Source organism: Rana temporaria, assembly GCF_905171775.1.
Source record: "Rana temporaria chromosome 9 unlocalized genomic scaffold, aRanTem1.1 chr9y, whole genome shotgun sequence".
Classification (NCBI taxonomy): Eukaryota; Metazoa; Chordata; class Amphibia; order Anura; family Ranidae; genus Rana; species Rana temporaria.
In genome coordinates this window covers 78,859-94,973 of record NW_024404483.1, presented here as the reverse complement: position 1 = coordinate 94,973, position 16,115 = coordinate 78,859, and the positions used below count along the sequence as shown (strand labels likewise).

The 16,115-nt window shown below is 47.3% G+C and overlaps 1 non-coding gene across 1 annotated transcript; it reads right to left on the bottom strand.

The window, feature by feature from the left end:
- Positions 1 to 1,810: 1,810 nt before the first annotated feature.
- On the bottom strand, positions 1,811 to 1,897 carry TRNASTOP-UCA. Its single transcript has one exon. It is a non-coding gene; the product is annotated as a tRNA-Sec (tRNA).
- Between the last annotated feature and the right edge of the window lie 14,218 nt (positions 1,898 to 16,115).

Sequence of the window (16,115 nt, the reverse complement as noted above, 5' to 3'; positions counted from 1 at the left end):
AGCAGGGGGCGCTCTCATATGACCTGACAGCAGGGGGCGCTCTCATATGACCTGACAGCAGAGGGCGCTCTCTCATATGACCTGACAGCAGAGGGCGCTCTCTCATATGACCTGACAGCAGAGGGCGCTCTCTCATATGACCTGACAGCAGAGGGCGCTCTCATATGACCTGACAGCAGAGGGCGCTCTCTCATATGACCTGACAGCAGGGGGCGCTCTCATATGACCTGACAGCAGAGGGCGCTCTCTCATATGACCTGACAGCAGAGGGCGCTCTCTCATATGACCTGACAGCAGAGGGCGCTCTCTCATATGACCTGACAGCAGGGCGCTCTCTCATATGACCTGACAGCAGAAGGCGCTCTCTCATATGACCTGACAGCAGAGGGCGCTCTCTCATATGACCTGACAGCAGAGGGCGCTCTCTCATATGACCTGACAGCAGGGGGCGCTCTCATATGACCTGACAGCAGGGGGCGCTCTCATATGACCTGACAGCAGAGGGCGCTCTCATATGAACTGACAGTAGGGGGCGCTCTCTCATATGACCTGACAGCAGGGGGCGCTCTCATATGACCTGACAGCAGAGGGCGCTCTCATATGAACTGACAGCAGGGGGCGCTCTCATATGACCTGACAGCAGAGGGCGCTCTCATATGAACTGACAGTAGGGGGCGCTCTCTCATATGACCTGACAGCAGAGGGCGCTCTCATATGAACTGACAGCAGGGGGCGCTCTCATATGACCTGACAGCAGAGGGCGCTCTCATATGAACTGACAGTAGGGGGCGCTCTCTCATATGACCTGACAGCAGGGGGCGCTCTCTCATATGACCTGACAGCAGAGGGCGCTCTCTCATATGACCTGACAGCAGAGGGCGCTCTCTCATATGACCTGACAGCAGAGGGCGCTCTCTCATATGACCTGACAGCAGAGGGCGCTCTCATATGACCTGACAGCAGGGGGCGCTCTCTCATATGACCTGACAGCAGAGGGCGCTCTCTCATAGGACCTGACAGCAGAGGGTGCTCTCATATGACCTGACAGCAGGGGGCGCTCTCTTATGACCTGACAGCAGGGGGCGCTCTCTCATATGACCTGACAGCAGAGGGCGCTCTCTCATATGACCTGACAGCAGAGGGCGCTCTCTCATATGACCTGACAGCAGAGGGCGCTCTCTCATATGACCTGACAGCAGAGGGCGCTCTCTCATATGACCTGACAGCAGGGGGCGCTCTCATATGACCTGACAGCAGGGGGCGCTCTCTCATATGACCTGACAGCAGAGGGCGCTCTCTCATATGACCTGACAGCAGAGGGCGCTCTCTTATATGAACTGACAGCAGGGGGCGCTCTCTCATATGACCTGACAGCAGGGGGCGCTCTCTCATATGACCTGACAGCAGGGGGCGCTCTCTCATATGACCTGACAGCAGAGGGCGCTCCCATATGACCTGACAGCAGGGGGCGCTCTCTCATATGACCTGACAGCAGGGGGCGCTCTCTCATATGACCTGACAGCAGGGGGCGCTCTCTCATATGACCTGACAGCAGAGGGCGCTCCCATATGACCTGACAGCAGGGGGCGCTCTCTCATATGACCTGACAGCAGGGGGCGCTCTCTCATATGACCTGACAGCAGAGGGCGCTCTCTCATATGACCTGACAGCAGAGGGCGCTCTCTCATATAGTCTGATATTGGAGGCTGCTCTTCTGCTGGGGCCCCCCCATGGTTGGCGGGTCTGGGGGGGCGGGACTCCCATCGGCCTATGGGGGGGGGTCGCCTGGTAAAAGGGGGCGCGGGCGCTGCGCCCGGAGGGTGGAATTGAACCACTCTGTCGCTAGACAGCTACAGGTTTGAAGCCTGCACCCCAGACCACTGAGGATCATCCGGGCAGAGAGAAGGGGGGCGCCACCTTTATATATGGTGGGGGAAGGCTGCGGGGGGGAGCTTAGGGGGAGCACAAAATATACATTCCCCCTCCCCCCACCCCTTACCCTCCCCCGCACCACCTGCCCCGTCCACGTCTGCTCCCTCTGCCCCCCCCCCGGGCACAAATATCACCCCGGACACCCCGAGAGCGCACACAGCTGTATGCAAATCAGAGCAGTGCATTCTGGGAGGAGGGGGAGGGGCAGAGAGACGGGTGGGGGGAGGAGGAATGCTCTGCAGAGATATAGATGGGGGGAGGGGGGGCTGGTCAGTGGGGTCAGACGCTGACTCAGAAGAGAGCGAGGAGTTTATATATCTATATCTATAGAGGGAGAGGGGGAGGGGAGAGGGGATGACCGGGGGAGGGGCGTCTCTAATAATAGCCACACACTGTACTATATATATCTCCGGAGCCGCGTCTGACGTGTGCGCACACAGGATGCTGCGTGGGGCGACCGGGGGCTCTGAGGATAACGCACGCCGCCGCCGGGACCGCGCCGAATATCACCATCCCGTGTATTATAACCGAGATATAATGATCCCGTGTATTATAACCGAGAGGATTCCGAGATATAATGATCCCGTGTATTATAACCGAGAGGATTCCGAGATATAATGATCCCGTGTATTATAACCGAGAGGATTCCGAGATATAATGATCCCGTGTATTATAACCGAGAAGATTCCGAGATATAATGATCCCGTGTATTATAACCGAGAACATTCCGAGATATAATGATCCCGTGTATTATAACCGAGAAGATCCCGAGATATAATGATCCCGTGTATTATAACCGAGAAGATCCCGAGATATAATGATCCCGTGTATTATAACCGAGAGGATTCCGAGATATAATGATCCCGTGTATTATAACCGAGAAGATCCCGAGATATAATGATCCCGTGTATTATAACCGAGAACATTCCGAGATATAATGATCCCGTGTATTATAACGGAGAACATTCCGAGATATAATGATCCCGTGTATTATAACCGAGAAGATCCCGAGATATAATGATCCCGTGTATTATAACCGAGAGGATTCCGAGATATAATGATCCTGTGTATTATAACCGAGAGGATCCCGAGATATAATGATCCCGTGTATTATAACCGAGAAGATTCCCAGATATAATGATCCCGTGTATTATAACCGAGAAGATCCCGAGATATAATGATCCCGTGTATTATAACCGAGAAGATCCCGAGATATAATGATCCCGTGTATTATAACCGAGAAGATTCCCAGATATAATGATCCCGTGTATTATAACCGAGAAGATCCCGAGATATAATGATCCCGTGTATTATAACCGAGAAGATCCCGAGATATAATGATCCCGTGTATTATAACCGAGAGGATTCCGAGATATAATGATCCTGTGTATTATAACCGAGAGGATCCCGAGATATAATGATCCCGTGTATTATAACCGAGAAGATTCCCAGATATAATGATCCCGTGTATTATAACCGAGAAGATCCCGAGATATAATGATCCCGTGTATTATAACCGAGATATAATGATCCCGTGTATTATAACCGAGAAGATTCCGAGATATAATGATCCCGTGTATTATAACCGAGAAGATCCCGAGATATAATGATCCCGTGTATTATAACCGAGAAGATTCCGAGATATAATGATCCCGTGTATTATAATATAATATTGAACCCTCCGGACTGAGACTGGGGGGTCATTAAAGGTCATGTGCGTGTAAAGGGGCGGCGTCCCAATACTTTTGGTAGTATAGTGTATATTATACAGGAGTGACATCACCGCTCTCCAGATATAAGGAGACTTCTCTGCGATCATATTATTGGTGAGGTTGTCTCTTTAAGTATAGCCACACCCCCACAGACAGAGTCCGCCCCTCACCACTCCCACATTCTGGTTACCAGGAAACGCAAACAAAGACAAGCGGAACGTAACGACGCCGCGCACAGCGTTGTTTCCACGACAACCGACAACGTGTTTACCCGACGCCGGCAACACTCCGCGTGTGACTGCCCACCGCACCGCACACCGTACTACACACTGCATACTACACACTACACACTGCATACTACACACTGCATACTACACACTACACACTGCATACTACACACTCCATACTACACTGCATACTACACACTACACACTGCATACTACACACTACACACTGCATACTACACACTGCATACTACACTGCATACTACACACTACACACTGCATACTACACACTGCATACTACACACTACACACTGCATACTACACACCACACTGCATACTACACACTACACACTGCATACTACACACTCCATACTACACTGCATACTACACACTACACACTGCATACTACACACTACACACTGCATACTACACACTGCATACTACACTGCATACTACACACTACACACTGCATACTACACACTGCATACTACACACTACACACTGCATACTACACACCACACTGCATACTACACACTGCATACTACACACTACACACTGCATACTACACACTACACACCACACTGCATACTACACACTGCATACTACACACTCCATACTACACTGCATACTACACACTACACACTGCATACTACACACTACACACTGCATACTACACACTGCATACTACACACTACACACTGCATACTACACACCACACTGCATACTACACACTGCATACTACACACTACACACTGCATACTACACACTACACACCACACTGCATACTACACACTGCATACTACACACTACACACTGCATACTACACACTCCATACTACACTGCATACTACACACTACACACTGCATACTACACACTGCATACTACACACTGCATACTACACTGCATACTACACACTCCATACTACACTGCATACTACACACTACACACTGCATACTACACACTACACACTGCATACTACACACTCCATACTACACTGCATACTACACACTACACACTGCATACTACACACTACACACTGCATACTACACACTGCATACTACACACTACACACTGCATACTACACACTACACACTCCATACTACACACTGCATACTACACACTACACACTGCATACTACACACTACACACTGCATACTACACACTACACACTGCATACTACACACTCCATACTACACTGCATACTACACACTACACACTGCATACTACACACTACACACTGCATACTACACACTCCATACTACACTGCATACTACACACTACACACTGCATACTACACACTACACACTGCATACTACACACTACACACTGCATACTACACACTCCATACTACACTGCATACTACACACTACACACTGCATACTACACACTACACACTGCATACTACACACTGCATACTACACTGCATACTACACACTACACACTGCATACTACACACTCCATACTACACTGCATACTACACACTGCATACTACACACTACACACTGCATACTACACACTGCATACTACACTGCATACTACACACTACACACTGCATACTACACACTGCATACTACACACTACACACTGCATACTACACACTGCATACTACACACTACACACTCCATACTACACACTGCATACTACACTGCATACTACACACTACACACTGCATACTACACACTGCATACTACACACTACACACTGCATACTACACACCACACTGCATACTACACACTGCATACTACACACTACACACTGCATACTACACACTACACACCACACTGCATACTACACACTGCATACTACACACTACACACTGCATACTACACACTCCATACTACACTGCATACTACACACTACACACTGCATACTACACACTACACACTGCATACTACACACTGCATACTACACACTACACACTGCATACTACACACCACACTGCATACTACACACTGCATACTACACACTACACACTGCATACTACACACTACACACCACACTGCATACTACACACTGCATACTACACACTACACACTGCATACTACACACTCCATACTACACTGCATACTACACACTACACACTGCATACTACACACTGCATACTACACACTGCATACTACACTGCATACTACACACTCCATACTACACTGCATACTACACACTACACACTGCATACTACACACTACACACTGCATACTACACACTCCATACTACACTGCATACTACACACTACACACTGCATACTACACACTACACACTGCATACTACACACTGCATACTACACACTACACACTGCATACTACACACTACACACTCCATACTACACACTGCATACTACACACTACACACTGCATACTACACACTGCATACTACACACTACACACTGCATACTACACACTACACACTGCATACTACACACTCCATACTACACTGCATACTACACACTACACACTGCATACTACACACTACACACTGCATACTACACACTCCATACTACACTGCATACTACACACTACACACTGCATACTACACACTACACACTGCATACTACACACTACACACTGCATACTACACACTCCATACTACACTGCATACTACACACTACACACTGCATACTACACACTACACACTGCATACTACACACTGCATACTACACTGCATACTACACACTACACACTGCATACTACACACTCCATACTACACTGCATACTACACACTGCATACTACACACTACACACTGCATACTACACACTGCATACTACACTGCATACTACACACTACACACTGCATACTACACACTGCATACTACACACTACATACTACACACTGCATACTACACACTACACACTGCATACTACACACTCCATACTACACTGCATACTACACACTACACACTGCATACTACACACTACACACTGCATACTACACACTACACACTGCATACTACACACTCCATACTACACTGCATACTACACACTACACACTGCATACTACACACTACACACTGCATACTACACACTGCATACTACACTGCATACTACACACTACACACTGCATACTACACACTCCATACTACACTGCATACTACACACTACACACTGCATACTACACACTACACACTGCATACTACACACTCCATACTACACTGCATACTACACACTACACACTGCATACTACACACTACACACTGCATACTACACACTGCATACTACACTGCATACTACACACTACACACTGCATACTACACACTGCATACTACACACTACACACTGCATACTACACACCACACTGCATACTACACTGCATACTACACACTGCATACTACACACTACACACTGCATACTACACACTACACACTGCATACTACACACTACACACTGCATACTACACACTGCATACTACACACTACACACTGCATACTACACACTACACACCGCATACTACACACTACACACTGCATACTACACACTCCATACTACACACCGCACTCCATACTATACTACACACCGCACTGCACTACACTGCATACTACACACCGCACTCCATACTACACACCACACCGCACTGCACACTCCATACTACACACCGCACTCCATACTATACTACACACCGCACTGCATACTACACACCGCACTGCATACTACACACCACACTGCATTCTACACACCGCACTGCATACTACACACCACACTGCATTCTACACACCGCACTGCACACTCCATACTACACACCGCACTCCATACTACACACCGCACTCCATACTACACACTGCACTACACTGCATACTACACACCGCACTCCATACTATACTACACACCGCACTGCATACTACACACTACACACCGCACTGCACTACACTGCATACTACACACCGCACTCCATACTACACACTGCACTACACTGCATACTACACACCGCACTCCATACTATACTACACACCGCACTGCATTCTACACACCACACTGCATTCTACACACCGCACTGCATACTACACACCACACTGCATTCTACACACCGCACTGCACACTCCATACTACACACCGCACTCCATACTACACACCGCACTCCATACTACACACTGCACTACACTGCATACTACACACCGCACTCCATACTATACTACACACCACACTGCACTTTATACTACACACCGCACTACACACCGCACTGCATACTACACACCGCACCGCACACTACACACCGCACTGCACTTCATACTACACACCGCACTACACACTCCATACTACACACTGCACTGCACACCGCACTGCACACTACTCACCGTACTGCACTCCACACTACACACCGCACTGCATACTACACACTGCACTGCACACTACACACTGCACTGCACACTACACACTCCATGCTACACACTGCACTACACACTCCATACTACACACCACACACCGCACCGCACTGCATACTACACACCGCACTGCACTCCATACTACACACCGCACTGCACTCCATACTACACACCGCACTCCATACTACACACCGCACCACACTGCACACTCCACACTGCACTCCATACTACACACCGCACTGCATACTACACACCGCACTGCATACTACACACCGCATACTACACACTGCACTGCACACCGCACTGCATACTACACACCGCACTGCACACCGCACTGCATACTACACACCGCACTGCACTCCATACTACACACTGCACTCAATACTACACACCGCACCACACTGCACACTCCACACTGCACTCCATACTACACACCGCACTGCATACTACACACTACACACCGCACTGCACTACACTGCATACTACACACCGCACTCCATACTACACACTGCACTACACTGCATACTACACACCGCACTCCATACTATACTACACACCGCACTGCATTCTACACACCACACTGCATTCTACACACCGCACTGCATACTACACACCACACTGCATTCTACACACCGCACTGCACACTCCATACTACACACCGCACTCCATACTACACACCGCACTCCATACTACACACTGCACTACACTGCATACTACACACCGCACTCCATACTATACTACACACCACACTGCACTTTATACTACACACCGCACTACACACCGCACTGCATACTACACACCGCACCGCACACTACACACCGCACTGCACTTCATACTACACACCGCACTGCACTTCATACTACACACCGCACTACACACTCCATACTACACACTGCACTGCACACCGCACTGCACACTACTCACCGTACTGCACTCCACACTACACACCGCACTGCATACTACACACTGCACTGCACACTACACACTGCACTGCACACTACACACTCCATGCTACACACTGCACTACACACTCCATACTACACACCACACACCGCACCGCACTGCATACTACACACTCCGCACTGCATACTACACACCGCACTGCACTTCATACTACACACCGCACTACACACTCCATACTACACACCGCACTGCACACCGCACTGCATACTACACACCGCACTGCACTCCATACTACACACTGCACTCCATACTACACACCGCACTGCATACTACACACCGCACTGCATACTACACACCGCATACTACACACTGCACTGCACACCGCACTGCATACTACACACCGCACTGCACACCGCACTGCATACTACACACCGCACTGCACTCCATACTACACACTGCACTCCATACTACACACCGCACCACACTGCACACTCCACACTGCACTCCATACTACACACCGCACTGCATACTACACACCGCACTGCATACTACACACCGCACGGCACACCGCACTGCATACTACACACCGCACTGCACTTCATACTACACACCGCACTACACACTCCATACCGCACTGTACACCGCACTGCATACTACACACCGCACTGCATACTACACACCGCACTGCACTACACACTACACACCGCACTGCACACTACACACTGCATACTACACACCGCACTGCATACTACACACTGCATACTACACACCGTATACTACACACTGCATACTACACACTACACACTGCATACTACACACCGCACTGCACACTACACACTCCATACTACACACTGCATACTACACACTCCATACTACACACTGCATACTACACACTCCATACTACACACTGCATACTACACACTCCATACTACACACCGCACTGCACACTACACACTGCACTCTATACTACATACCTCCCAACTGTCCCTGATTTGGAGCAATGTCACTCTGTCCCTCATTCTCCTCATTTGTCCCTGGTCTGATCTACACAGATGTATATAAAATGCACTTTTTATCGTTCAACAAATGTTTCCCAGAGCTAAACTTTCATCCGATTTCTAAATTGTTGCAATTATAAATTCCAAAAGCCAATATAAAGGAATAGTAGTGGGTTTAACCAATCTTGTTTTTGTACGTTTCTCCTTTAAGGGGGCGTGACAAGGGGTGTGTCTTATGCCTGCATACTTTTGCTGATAGGTGTCCCTCATTCCCATCTCAGAAAGTTGGGAGGTTGTGACTATACTACACACTGCATACTACACACCACACTACATACTACACAAACTATACTACACACTGCATACTACACACCACACTACATACTACACAAACTATACTACACACTGCATACTACACAAACTATACTACACACTGCATACTACACACTGCATACTACACACCACACTACATACTACACAAACTATACTACACACTGCATACTACACAAACTATACTACACACTGCATACTACACACTGCATACTACACACCACACTACATACTACACAAACTATACTACACACTGCATACTACACACTGCATACTACACACCACACTACATACTACACAAACTATACTACACACTGCATATCACACTAATGGAATAGTGATATCACATAAACAAGATAAATGTAAGAGCTGACAAATAATCAGCATATAGTATTAAATGCAAAGAGAATAGTGAGTCCAAATATAAATATATATATACTCAAATAGTAAATAGTGAGTCCAAAATATATAATACTCATAAGGCGAATGTGCAAAAATATATAAAGAATATTGTGCAAAAAAACCGGAATGGAAGTTCAATCCCAATAGTAAACACAAATCAGCTGTCAGGGCAGATATTCTGAATGCACTGGATGAAGGTGAGCACCAGCTCTATGGTGTGAGTGCACGGCCGTGCGATAGAAGATAAACCAGATCCCTGGCTGAGCTCCCGGGACTCTTACCTCTCAGCCCTCCTAAATGGGCATTGATGTACAGGTCACTCGCAGCCTTCTATGGGTGGTCCCTGATGTTTCCTCTCTTGATCTGATGGATCCTTCCTTAATTGGGACAGATGCTCCTCGAAACCAGATGGATGATGTGGGTTATAGGAGAGAGAGAGAGGGGACTCCCATAGTGAGGTAACGTTTGGTGCAGGTAAAATATGTTTATTGAGGAAAAACCTGCACTTACATTAAAAGAAAAATAAAAGTGCAACGAGGAAACAAACAGGCGGCGTTTGAATCGCCAGCTTACGTCACTCCGGGTGTACGTCCTCCAATTCCTCGAGGAGCATCTGTCCCAATTAAGGAAGGATCCATCAGATCAAGAGAGGAAACATCAGGGACCACCCATAGAAGGCTGCGAGTGACCTGTACATCAATGCCCATTTAGGAGGGCTGAGAGGTAAGAGTCCCGGGAGCTCAGCCAGGGATCTGGTTTATCTTCTATCGCACGGCCGTGCACTCACACCATAGAGCTGGTGCTCACCTTCATCCAGTGCATTCAGAATATCTGCCCTGACAGCTGATTTGTGTTTACTATTGGGATTGAACTTCCATTCCGGTTTTTTTGCACAATATTCTTTATATATTTTTGCACATTCGCCTTATGAGTATTATATATTTTGGACTCACTATTTACTATTTGAGTATATATATATTTATATTTGGACTCACTATTCTCTTTGCATTTAATACTATATGCTGATTATTTGTCAGCTCTTACATTTATCTTGTTTATGTGATATCACTATTCCATTAGTGTGATATGTTGCGCAGAATCACCATTTATTTATATTCCTGTTTTATGTCATGTAAACATAATTAGGTTTTGCTGCACTATATATTTTTGGTGGATTCACTCATTTAGGATCCATTTTAGCGCAAAAGCACTTTTCACTTTATACTACACACTGCATACTACACAAACTATACTACACACTGCATACTACACAAACTATACTACACACTGCATACTACACAAACTATACTACACACCACACTACATACTACACAAACTATACTACACACCGCACTTCATACTACACAAACTATACTACACACCGCACTTCATACTACACACTACACACCGCACTACATACTACACACTGCATACTACACAAACTATACTACACACTACATACTACACAAACTATACTACACACTGCATACTACACAAACTATACTACACACTGCATACTACACAAACTATACTACACACCACACTACATACTACACAAACTATACTACACACCACACTACATACTACACAAACTATACTACACACCGCACTTCATACTACACACTACACACCGCACTACATACTACACACTGCATACTACACAAACTATACTACACACTACATACTACACAAACTATACTACACACCGCACTTCATACTACACACTACACACCGCACTACATACTACACACTACATACTACACAAACTATACTACACACTGCATACTACACAAACTATACTACACACTGCATACTACACAAACTATACTACACACTGCATACTACACAAACTATACTACACACTGCATACTGCAAACTATACTACACACTGCATATTACACAAACTATACTACACACTGCATACTACACAAACTATACTACACACTGCAAACTACACAAACTATACTACACACTGCATACTACACAAACTATACTATTCACTACACACCGCAACACACTTCATACTACACACTACACACCGCACTACATACTACACACTACATACTACACACTACACACTGCACTCCATACTAAACACTGCACTACACACTACACACCGCATACTACACACTGCATACTACACAAACTATACTACACACTGCATACTACACAAACTATACTACACACTGCATACTACACAAACTATACTACACACTGCATACTACACAAACTATACTACACACTGCATACTACACAAACTATACTACACACTGCATACTACACAAACTATACTTCACACCACACTACATACTACACACTACATACTATACTACACACTGCACTCCATACTAAACACTGCACTACACACTACACACCGCATACCACACACTACACACTGCATACTACACACTACACACTGCATACTAACCCCCCTGTTCTGGGAACACTCGGCTCCCAGTACACATCGGGAGCCAATCGACAGGCGTAGCGCGACTCGCGCATGCGCCGTAGGGAACCGGGCAGTGAAGCTGGAGCGGAAACTTTTAAAGCGTTTGATGGCATGGCACAGTGGTGACAATAGATGGCACAGTGGTGCGAATTGATGGCACAGTGGCTGCGTTTGATGGCATGGCACAGTGGCTGCGTTTGATGGCATGGCACAGTGGTGCGAATTGATGGCATAGTGACTGCATTTGATGGCACAGTGGCTGTGTTTTATTGGCATGGCACAGTGGCTGCGTTTGATGGCATGGCACAGTGGCTGCGTTTGATGGCATGGCACAGTGGTGACAATTGATGGCACAGTTGCTGTGTTGCATGGCACAGTGGTGACAATTGATGGCACAGAGGCTGCATTTGATGGCATAGCACAGTGGTGACAATTGATGGCACAGTGGCTGCGTTTGATGGCATAGTGACTGCATTTGAGGGCATGGCACAGTGGTGACAATTGATGGCACAGTGGTGACAATTGATGGCACAGTGGCTGCATTTGATGGCATGGCACAGTGGTGACAATTGATGGCACAGTTGCTGTGTTGCATGGCACAGTGGTGACAATTGATGGCACAGTGACTGCATGGCACAGTGGTGACAATAGCACAGTGACTGCATGGCACAGTGGTGACAATAGCACAGTGACTGCATGGCACAGTGGTGACAATAGCACAGTGACTGCATGGCACAGTGGTGACAATTGATGGCGCAGTGACTGCATTTAATGGCATGGCACAGTGTTGACAATTGATGGCACAGAGGCTGCATTTGATGGCGTGGCACAGTGGTGACAATTGATGGCACAGTGGCTGCGTTTGATGGCATAGTGACTGCATTTGAGGGCATGGCACAGTGGTGACAATTGATGGCACAGTTGCTGTGTTGCATGGCACAGTGGTGACAATTGATGGCACAGTGACTGCATGACACAGTGGTGACAATTGATGGCGCAGTGACTGCATTTAATGGCATGGCACAGTGGTGACAATTGATGGCGCAGTGACTGCATTTAATGGCATGGCACAGTGGTGACAATTGATGGCACAGTGGCTGCGTTTGATGGCATAGCACAGTGGTGACAATTGATGGCACAGTGGCTGCGTTTGATGGCATGGCACAGTGTTGACAATTGATGGCACAGAGGCTGCATTTGATGGCATGGCACAGTGGTGACAATTGATGGCACAGTGGCTGCGTTTGATGGCATGGCACAGTGGTGACAATTGATGGCACAGTGGCTGCGTTTGATGGCATAGCACAGTGGTGACAATTGATGGCACAGTGGCTGCGTTTGATGGCATAGTGACTGCATTTGAGGGCATGGCACAGTGGTGACAATTGATGGCACAGTGGCTGCATTTGATGGCATAGTGACTGCATTTGAGGGCATGGCACAGTGGTGACAATTGATGGCACAGTGGCTGCATTTGATGGCATGGCACAGTGGTGACAATTGATGGCATAGAGGCTGCATTTGATGGCATGGCACAGTGGTGACAATTGATGGCACAGTGGCTGCGTTTGATGGCATAGCACAGTGGTGACAATTGATGGCACAGTGGCTGCGTTTGATGGCATGGCACAGTGTTGACAATTGATGGCACAGAGGCTGCATTTGATGGCATAGTGACTGCATTTGATGGCATGGCACAGTGGTGACAATTGATGGCATAGTGACTGCATTTGAGGGCATGGCACAGTGGTGACAATTGATGGCACAGTGGCTGCGTTTGATGGCATGGCACAGTGGTGACAATTGATGGCATAGAGGCTGCATTTGATGGCATGGCACAGTGGTGACAATTGATGGCACAGTGGCTGCATTTGATGGGTACAGTGAGGCTGCAATTTTTTTCTTTTTTTTTTTTTTTTACGTTTGCTCCCCCCCAAAAATTTTGAGCACCAGCCGCCACTGCACAGGTGATTGATAATAAATGGCTTCAGCCGATCACTAACCATGAGTGACAGAAAGGATTTTATCATTTATATTCTCTGAGAAATGGCCAAGAAATCATCAATTCTGCCTCGGGGTATGTAAACTTATGAGCACAGCTGTGTCTGTCTTCAGAGTGGAGGAGGCGGTATACGACACAAGCACTGGAGTGGAGTGTAGGACGTTTCCTTACAACCATCACATGCATCCCGGTGGAGAGGAGCGTTGGCCTCGCTGACATGTTATGTGACATCATTCACTGCTATCCCTATAAGGAAGGACAGCTGAGAGCTGCATTGTGTGTAATGGCTGGAGGTGGTCATGAGCCCCCCGGGTGACATCATGTTGTAGACTAGACCAGTGGCGGGTGGTGCTCAAAATTTTTGGGGGGCACAAACAAACTTAAAAAAAAACATAAATTGCTGCCACTGTGTGCCATCAATTGCTGCTACTGTGCCCATCAATTTCTGCTACTGTGCCCATCAATTGCTGCCACTGTGTCACATCAATTGCTGCCTCTGTGCCCATCAATTGCTGCTACTGTGCCCATCAATTGCTGCTACTGTGCCCATCAATTGCTGCTACTGTGCCCATCAATTTCTGCTACTGTGCCCATCAATTGCTGCTACTGTGCCCATCAATTTCTGCTACTGTGCCCATCAATTGCTGCCACTGTGCCCCATCAATTTCTGCTACTGTGCCCATCAATTGCTGCCACTGTGTCCCATCAATTGCTGCTACTGTGTCCCATCAATTGCTGCCACTGTGTCACATCAATTGCTGCCACTGTGTCCCATCAATTGCTGCCACTGTGTCCCATCAATTGCTGCCACTGTGTCCCATCAATTGCTGCCACTGTGCCCATCAATTGCTGCT